The sequence below is a fragment of the Pocillopora verrucosa genome, chromosome 3, assembly GCF_036669915.1.
Source record: "Pocillopora verrucosa isolate sample1 chromosome 3, ASM3666991v2, whole genome shotgun sequence".
NCBI lineage: Eukaryota > Metazoa > Cnidaria > Anthozoa > Scleractinia > Pocilloporidae > Pocillopora > Pocillopora verrucosa.
Window position 1 is genome coordinate 13,086,887 of NC_089314.1, and position 9,916 is coordinate 13,096,802.

The window sequence follows — 9,916 nt, forward strand, 5'->3', positions numbered from 1 at the left end:
CCATATAAACGGAGGGCTCAGAATAGACGCATTTCGCTTTGAGACAAAAACCAATAAAAGAGATTTATTCAAAAAATGCGAAAGGTAGAAAACTTCCCAACCCCAGGTTACTTGATGTCTAGACAGCATGCAGACGCTTCAACATAGTCTATACGCCTAGGAATTTATAAATAGCTTGTAGTAGGCCAGCGGTGAGAATTAGCTGGGAAAACCCGAAAAGATGCAATTGCTACGAGTTGTCGTCGTTTTTACCTTAATCTGGTTTGTGTCAGTTAACATTTGTCGTGCAAGGAAAGTGCGAGGTAAGCGAAAGCCAACGGCAGTATCAGATGAAATTTACGCTTGTGTGATCAAGACTGCTAATGGGAAGCCTCTTCCGCCGGTAAAACAAAGAAGCAGCGCAGAAAGATCAGCGTATGTAAAATACTGGGGAGCGGAAGGAGAGATAACCGTCCAAAAGGAAAAAGGTAAAGATGTGCTGTGTTACCAGGGACGTCGAATGCGTCGACTCTCTGAAGTCGATAGACTTGTGACAGAAGAATTTGAGCGCACTAAATGATCAGGCGCAAGAAAGCTAGTGAGCAACTTGCGACATACGTTTGTGGAGCTAAGCCGAGCTAAAGTTCAAAACATCCTGATCTCTAATACGCTTCACTATGGAAAAAATGCAAAATGTCTCAACAAGGCTACACTCAAACCCATTCGTGCTCAAGATGTTCAAACGAGGCATCAGGTGGATTTAATGAACATGGGCAAGGGAGGAACAGTCTCTAAATAAGAAATCATACCGGTATGTATTATCAGTAATGGACGTTTTTAGTCGGTTCGTCTGGTTGCGTGCAGTTAGAGAAAAAAGTAGCAAGGTCATCTCTGACGAACTGGAAAATATTTATTTAGAGCACAGGCCATCGTGCGTAATTCAAAGTGATCAAGGCGGGGAATTTAAGGGTGCTGTGAAAAGACTATGCCGCCGCATGAACATAAAGCTTATATACAGTCGGTCTTTCCATCCACAATCACAAGGGAAGGTTGGGAGAAGCCACGGGTCACTTAGATCAAAGATAGACTATGACTTCTTAAAAATGGGAAGAAAAGGCGTTAACTGGGCGGAAAATCTGAGTAATTATCAGCGAATTCTAAATGAAGACCCAAAAGAGGTATAAGGATACAAGACACCTTTTGAGGTCTACTTCGCTCGAAGAAGTAATTCACTTGACAGGACATCGACTCCAGGAATGGAAAAAGAACTGCTTAAGACAGATCGAAAGCGCCGACAAAAACACGTATCAGTTGTTAGAAAGGACGCCCACACCGCCACAGCAAGGTGTGACAGAAGAATGAAACAGGTGTATGCAAGAACCAATCCACCCTCAAAATATGCTGTCGGGGAGAAAGTGTACGTGCGCCTTCGTGGTAAAGGACGGCTTCAAAAGAAGCGTTGCGTTACTGAGGCGGTCATTGAAAAGAGAAATTTAAAGAGGCACCTTTATAAAGTGTCGTACACGTCCCCCGAAAGCCGAAAAAACGAGAAGTGGCTGGCAGTTGATGATGTAACGAGTTTAACCTTACGAAAAGAGAAAAACAAACAAAGAGTGGCCAGGCTTTCAAAAAAACAAAAAGAAAGCCACCGTGCTAAATTTCTTATCCCTGTGGAAAAGGAAGACTACGGGAAAATAATAGAAGATCAAGGATTTGTAATTACGTACAATCCCCCTGGAAATGGAGGTTGCCAATTTGCAGCTCTGACACATCAGTTAAGTGGTCTTGGCATCTTAAGGTCTCCTGAAACTTTGAGAGACGAGATAGTTGAATACCTGGAAAGTAATCCCCTCGATCACGATGGATTCCCTCTTGTTAGAACTGCTCCCGGAATACGAAACTTGAAGCCAGTTATTACATTTGAGGCCAACTGTTACACTTGTGGCCTCAACAGCCCGCACCTTCACATACTTTCACCTTGAGTGATACACTTATTCCCACGGTACGGTATGAACTACTTGACGAGGCTGGAAAGAGTATGGCATGTTGTCAACCTGGGACGCGGTGCACAAGTTTTCGGAGAAAGACAAAACAATCGCCTTAAGGACCACTTATAAAACGCCAGTCAGGAGAAAAACGTGAAAGGTTATAATCAAAGGCTGCATATTTTAGGTTTATATACTTCATACCATTTACAAAATAGATAATAAAATAAATGATAAAAATTATTCTCACCGTGTTTGCACAAGGAGATCAATAACTTAAACAAAAATATTCATGCAAAATTGAGTTTGAGTGCTAAGCAGACTCGACAGATGTTCAATGTGATTAACAAGCTATAGCAGTTAAGTGTATGCTCCAAACTTACTGCTTCACCACAATTCAGTAACTCAACGGAGGGAATCAGTAAATTAGTGCACAGACTGGTTCACCCAATTTACTAACACCAACTGTAATTTCTGACGTTTGAGTGACATAGGAACGAATTAGTCAGAAATTATTATTCTGATGGCACGTTGAAGAGTTTCGCGTGGCTTCATGGAAGTTTCGAATTATTTAAGCTTTTCGCGGGAAAATTAAGTCATTCTAAGTCGGTCAGTCTTATGTTTGCCGTTCGGCTGTATTGTAATATACGCTGCTTGGCGGAGTTTTACGTTTGCCATCGTTTGGCTGCTTGCTAACAATCGCATTGTGTATGAATGCTATTTGGTAATTCATAGCTCTATGATAATTCGGCTGCCTATGACTTTTGCTTAGCAATGGCTGCTATGGACACGCTTGAAAAAAGACGTACCCTGTAATCGCTTATTCTATTTTTTAAATGTTTTAAACTAGATGGCCCAAATTATATCTCCCAATTTTTTACACCGCAGTTAACTAAATACAATTTACGAGGCAGTGGCTTAAATGTCGAACAGCCCCCATGTGACAGCCTTGTCATGCACAACTCCTATTTTTCCATGATTGCCCACATGTGGAATCAGTTACCAGCTGTAACCAAATCCTCGACCACTTTAGCATAATTTCGTGCTCGCCTGAATAATGTTAAGAACGTCACGGTGTCCACCTGAAAACCATGCAGACGAGTCTACACGACCCCCCCACCGACCAAAAAGTTTATCTAGATACTAATTTCTAAGAGGGTTATACGAGTTTAAAGTTTTTGTTAAAAAATGCGCAAACATCCGTACCAAAAATGCAATGAATTCATGATGCGAGTATTTCTCCAAAATTTCAAGCCAACAAAAAATAATTCACTGGGTGAAAGTAGAAACCTAGATCTTTATGTACAAACATAAATATTTATGATTGTCCTGTTTTTATATTTGTGAGCCATCAATCAAATTTGACAATTTTCACCATTTTGCAAAATAATGGAAAATACTATGGTTGCCGAAATGTGGTAAAATTCGATAAAAATTATTTTCATTCGATAAAAATATATTTGCATTCGATAAAAATTATTTTAATTCGATAAAAATATATTTTCATTCGATAAAAATATTCTTATGCGATAAAAATATATTTTCATTCGATAACATATATATTTCCATTCGATAAAATATATTTTCATTTGACACACAAAAAAATGTTTTTATTCAATAAAAATAATTTTCATTTGATATAATGTTTTCATTCGATAAAATATATTGCCATTCAATGGAATATTTTCATAGGGTAAAAATATTTTCATTCGATAAAAAATATATTTTTATCCCAGAATGTCACGTGGTACTTGTTAGGCCTGGTCGCATAGGACCGATTCGCGCCAAAAATGGTTCGCCTGCCCTAGCCCGGTCTGTTTTGCTGTCGCACTCTGTCGCAGCTTTTTCACAGCTTCACTCAGCTTCACGAAAATGGATTTGAACCGGTCAATAATTCGTTCCGAGGTGAGACAAGCGTTGGAGGAGTATATGCAGTCGAATACCAATAGATCTGCAAATGCAGGAGAAACAGGAAGACTGGAAGGTAGTTGTAAATTAATTTTTTTTCAGTGTACCGCCTAGCTTGCTTATGCTTTCTTTAAATGTATGAAGAGACGAGAGCAGATCTCAAATCGAATTATTTTAGCCGTAAACTTGTTATTTACAGCTTCCCCACAGAACACAAGTACAAGTACAACTAGCCAACGGCTAAACTCTGAAATTGGACAGGCTGTAAACCGTGCCAGGGATATTTTAAGAAGCAATCGATCGTCATTCACACGAAATGCCTGCACGTCGTTTCAGAATGGCGCCACTAGCGCGTATCCTAAAAGACCCCGATTGTCGGGGGCTTCACGTTATGGAAATGTTCTTCCCAAGGATGTGGTTAAAACGGTTGTGCTCTTGGAAAATTCTGGTTCTTCAAACGAATATCCTTTAAAGAGGGTCTGGATGGGGTTTAGTGTCAAGTGTTATTTGGCCGTTTTTTTTTTAATGTTTAGTGTTAAAATGGGTAAAATTTTAATGTTAAGCGTTTAAAAAAAGTTTAGTGTTAAGTGTTAAAAGGTATTAGAACAGCGATTTCACTCAATAAAGGTCAATAAAAGTTTTACAGAGAAAGCAATAATATTAGAAAAAAGGACTAAGATTTGTTCAAACTTAGCTCTTATGATAAAGGCGTGCAAACTAGAAACAAAAGGAGAAGAGTCTGCGCAGAACTAACCGAACTGGTCAGCATGCATACTTTGTACTCATGCGCATAAGTTCTGTAGACATTCTGTGGTCAGCGGTTTTTCAGCAGACTTCTGCATGCAAAATGGCCGCCTCGTCCGCATCGGCGGGAATTGCGGAAGTATTGATCAGCTTTTATAGATGTGGCGAGGAAGATGCTTTTGAGAGACATCGCAGTAGAATTCCAATCGGTATAGACCAAAGAAATCTAACGGACGCCAGGAAGCATATGATCAACTTTCTTGGTATTTCGCAAATGGCTACGTCGCTGGGTATGGGAAATTTCGAGCTGAAACTGTACCGGCTGGCCAGGAGTGCTCACGGGAAAACGAAGAATTTACGTATCCTTACGCAGCAACAGTGGGAGATGGAAGTGCCACTCCTTGTTTCTGACGAAACCCAAAGTGAACTCAGTAGTAAGTAGACAACTGATCTGTCGAATTCATAAAGTGCAGGAAAAAGTTTTGAACTAATGATAAATATAACCACAACATATGTATTAGAAAATTGGGGGTTACAAATTATCCTTATTCGATCTTAGAAAAGGATAATTACTTTGAAGGTTATAAGTATGAAATACTAAAGTAAAATTTCCTCTTTTTCATCTTTTTTAAGTACATGTGGTACAGAAAATAATTAATTGGTCAGACAAGAAAATGGTGCTTGTACCGGGTGTGAAGCAAACTCCTAAAGAACCTCTTGGTACTTCAACAAGTTCTTCAGAAGATAAAGATCCAGAAATTGCCATCATAGACAATGAGCCTGGAGCATCAGATTCTGCGAGAAATAGAAGTAGAAAAAGAAGACAAGAATGTCTGGAAGATAAAGAACTAGTTCAAAATATTTTGCGAGACAATAAAGTTGTGAGAAATGTGCGTCAGAGGCATGAATTAGATGAGCTTCAAGCAGGTAAATTTTAATGAAATAGGTGGTTTTTGAATTTCTAATTTTACTTGTACTTTTACCTTTACTTATGTGTTTACTTTTATCTCGCTTAGACTTAGGGAAGCTTGCTGGAAGCTCAGCTCTTAATGAGGTGAAATTTACTTGTGGAGTCTGCAAGAAACCGTATTTTATCAGTACTAAGTCCAGCAGAACCACCCAAGGGAAGGTCAATTACTTCAAAATCAGTAAGTTTAAACAAATATTTTTAATTTACCAATATTACTGCAGATCACATGTTTCAGTACTCAGAATAAGAAAAAATAATAATTCCGAGTGTATTTAGGTGATAGTAACTCTGGTCTTTTGTATTCAGCTGATCTTCTAAAAGACTAATGAATGTTTATAATTAAGTTGAACTTCCCTTATCACTTTTTCAATAATCCCCATGGTGGAGAAATGTAAACCTAGGAATACACTGTTCACCTTTGCTAAAAATTTGTCCTTTGTAGCACACTTCAATAAGTGCCAAAGAAATTACGAGAAAGCACAGCGTTTAGTGAAAAACAACCACACCCTGGACAGCCTTTGGAAAAAAGGAAATTGTGAACGACTTTCTTCAGCATCAAGCAGCAATTCCATGTCACAAGATGAGCAGGAGGACTTTACTGGTGCTGATGCCATAGAAACAGGCTCTGACAAGTAAAAACCTTACTGAAGAATATATTGTTGTATAAAAGAACTTTTTTTGGATGAAAATCTAGATTATTATAGAACTCATGCATAGACATGTCATTACCATGTACCAATAGATAATATTTGTTGTACACACAAAGATTGTTTAGCTTTTTCCTTAGATCTCAAAACCAATGTCTTTGACCAGCATTTGTAGTACTGCTGATAGAGTCTTAATGCATAGTTTTTGTTGATATTTTGAACTTAATGAAATAAAGCAGTTTATGTTTTTCAAATTGATGTTTGCACGTGTGTTTCATGTGTAAGAAGAAAATCATATTTTGCCAAAATATAATTGCATGGCAGTTAGCAAATAGTGGAACTACTAAAAACAATTGGCATTTGTATCATGATACCAAAAATCCATTACAAAGCTTAATATCTGGAGCATTCTCCATTGCTTGTAGTGTCCCAATGTTATATATGTTCTTCTTTGTTCCCCTTTTGAAATTCCTGATACTGGCTGATACTGTGAACACAATGAACAATGACCAGAAATGAATCTATATGTTGCGAAAACTATAATACATGTATGTGATAATTTCCTTATACAGTGATAGTGTTTACCTAAACGAAGATTTGGAAGAATCCGCAGACTTGTCTCAAAGCCATGATGAGACTGTCAGTTCATGTATTGAATCATGGGATGAAGAAACACATTGTGCTTTTGATGAAGCTGGCTATGTTGACCAGAAAGATTCAACACAGGATCCGGAGGGTCATGTGATAAGCGATGCGAACGTGGAGGATGACTTGACATGTTTTAACTTGTGAGTGTTTATGTAACTAGAAAGATGGAGGACAGATGGTCCATTTGTGTTTGATCTTGTAGTTTCTATTGGCTCCAACTCTAAGCTTGCGAGTTTTGTTGAGGTTGCTTACGTAATGGGGAAATGTTGTTGCACTATAATTTATGAGAATTGACAAATTGTTAGCATTGGTCTGTGTGTGGTCTTTGCGCATTTAGACGTTTGTGTACGTTTATTCTTCTAGGTGTGTGGAGAATGCCCATCCAGTTGCTATTAAACTCAACCAACTTCTTGAGAAAGGAAAGATCCCGGAAGACTGTCTCTACTACAAATTTATTGAAAACACTACATCTTTCGCTCTAGTTGATCTTAAGTCTGCTTCAGATTTCACATGGGACCGAGATGTGTGCGAGTTTTTTGACACTATCAAGTATCTCGGAGGTAGTCGGACACGAAATTTTGTGAGAGGGCCTGGTTTCTTTGGAACTGGGAGAGGGGGACTGAAAGAATTCAACACATTTTCTGATTTCAATCTTTGCGGTCCGTCAACAAATTCGTCAAAACGCTTTCAAGCTGGTTATACTACAGCCAGTGGGGTGATAAAACCGCATCTATTGTCCTTGTATTCCTTTGCCTTCAATCGACAAGCTGATTTGCCAGCGCTTGTTTCTACAGACAAGTTGAACGTTATACCATTGTCACAAGCTATTGATGGAACTGCATTAAAACCTGGCCTAGAATATGATTCACTTCAGAAAATGGTGGTTGGGCTAACAACTCAAATAGACCAAAATAATTTCAGCAGCAACTCCATTTCTGATCCTGAGGAAATAAAAAAAAAGCTCTTAACAAGCGCCGAAGTGGTCGTAGGTACATCACTGGACAACGGCTCATCAATTCCAGTTGGTGTGTACTATCGCCCCAAATCAGTAACTGGTGAAGAAATCCTTAAATCTATACAAGACACAGCTAAGACCTTGCAAACTTGCCAAATGTGTTTGAAGCTCCAGGCGTCTGTAAGTCAAATTGTATCAAATGACATGCCCTCTTGCTTTAGCAGCTGTGATGAGTGTCTTAAGCTCAAATCTGTTTGCTCAGCCTGTAAACAAAATGGCCAGGTCTCACACATTCCTTCCTTAAGGGCTTGTAACCGGTGTTTAGAAAAAGGACTAAAGTGTAACAGGTTTCTTGCTGCAACGGTAATTACCGATTGTGAAGAGTGTAACAAGAAGGCGTTGTCAAATCTACACTCTATGGCCGAAGATGGTACATTACCTATTGAACTTTCGCTTCTTGTCGCCCTGTTAGATGTGGTTCATCTTGGCAAGAGTATGAAATGCAGCTGGGCCAACTGGTTCATTGATCTTGAGGGCGCAAAGAGTAGTCTAGTTCTAATTCGAACACTCCGCGATTCTGCTGGCCCTGATGTACGTAAGAAGTTACGAAAAATGCTGACCCTGGACTGCGTAAGGAATAAAGATCGGATGGCTGTAGAACCTATCGTGCGCCTTACTAGAACCTAGGTACTAGAGGTACTGAGAGGAATAAGTTTGGTCGTCCACACAATAGTTCCAGAAAAGTAACGCTTTTGGAAATCCAATCAGAGTGGGATATGCAAAAGACCCATTGCGATTGAAAGTGGGGCTCAAGGAAAAGTGCTTGTGTTAGACTATGACTTCGAATCTCAAGAGGCTCGTCTCGTGGAATTACGTTTGCATCAACCAGTTGATGTTCACGTTCGGAAAGAGACATTCAAGGATGCAAGGGACCTTTGTTTTACCAGTGGTATAGTTTTCGTTTCTGAAAGAGGATCTGGGGCAATCCGTGTTATTGACTTGGAAGGCAAAGTACGTTTAAAGCCGGAGGGCCTGAAATCGCGAGCAGAACTACTTTCACAGCTGAGTCGTTTTAGTTTATCACAGGATGGCACAGTGCCAATTCTTCGGAAGCGACTCGCGACACATTTAAAAGCTTTAGCTGCACAAGTTAAGAACCCAGAAATCATCCAGCTTAACACGCCTTTAGTAAAACCAACGTCAATTTGTGTGGCGAGTACAGACATCCTTTTGTGTGCGGATGACGAGCACCAAAGGATTATTCAGTTGGAAGTAAGCTGCAATGGAGTTGCTGTCGTTGGTACTAGCATGCGAGAAATACATTATCCCGATGGCGTTTCCAGTATTGAATCTCTTTGTGTGTGGAGAGGGTCCGCATACTTGGCTGCATCTGGTAATGCAGGTGGGTTATACGATTGTGACCTGGCAAATTCAAACGTCAAACAGCTCCTGCAGAATTCGTCCGATTCATGCAGTGAAATCAAAAGGCTGCGTCATTATGGCGACGTAATTGTGTTCACTGACATCGTAGATAGGAAAGTCAAGACCTTCGATCCGAAAACCTCAACTGTTAAAACATTGATGGGCACTGGAAAAGAAGGAACTAATGATGGAACTGGTGAAACCTGTACCTTTGCGCAAGTCCACGGAATATGCAGTTTCCAGAATAATGATTTTCCATGATAGAGACATAAACAATGAACAACACAAAATTGCAATCAAAATGACACAGTATGTAAATCAATTGTAGCTGATTCCATATTGAATGCCCGCGTTTATCGTTATCAGTATCTGGCGCATTTTTTAGCCGTTTCTCGTTACATTTGTATCAATTTTAGTGTTTCAGAGAATTTTTTAGTGTTAGATGTTAAACAGCCCAAAATTTTAATGTTTGATGTTATAGAAGGTAAAATTTTAGTGTTTAGTGTTTTCGAGATACCCCCATCCAGACCCTCTTTAAAGAATGATACGATAATGTGCTATGCTGAAGTGGATTTTGTCACCACAGATGACGAACGTCTCGTGCGAAATAAAATCGTCGGAGCGTTGAAGACACAAATACCTGACATTGCACCGGATG

The 9,916-nt window shown here is 39.4% G+C and overlaps 1 pseudogene; it reads left to right on the plus strand.

Moving 5' to 3' along the window:
- Positions 1–9,810: 9,810 nt before the first annotated feature.
- LOC131786530 (uncharacterized) overlaps positions 9,811–9,916 on the plus strand; it is a 1,740-nt pseudogene continuing 1,634 nt past the window's right edge.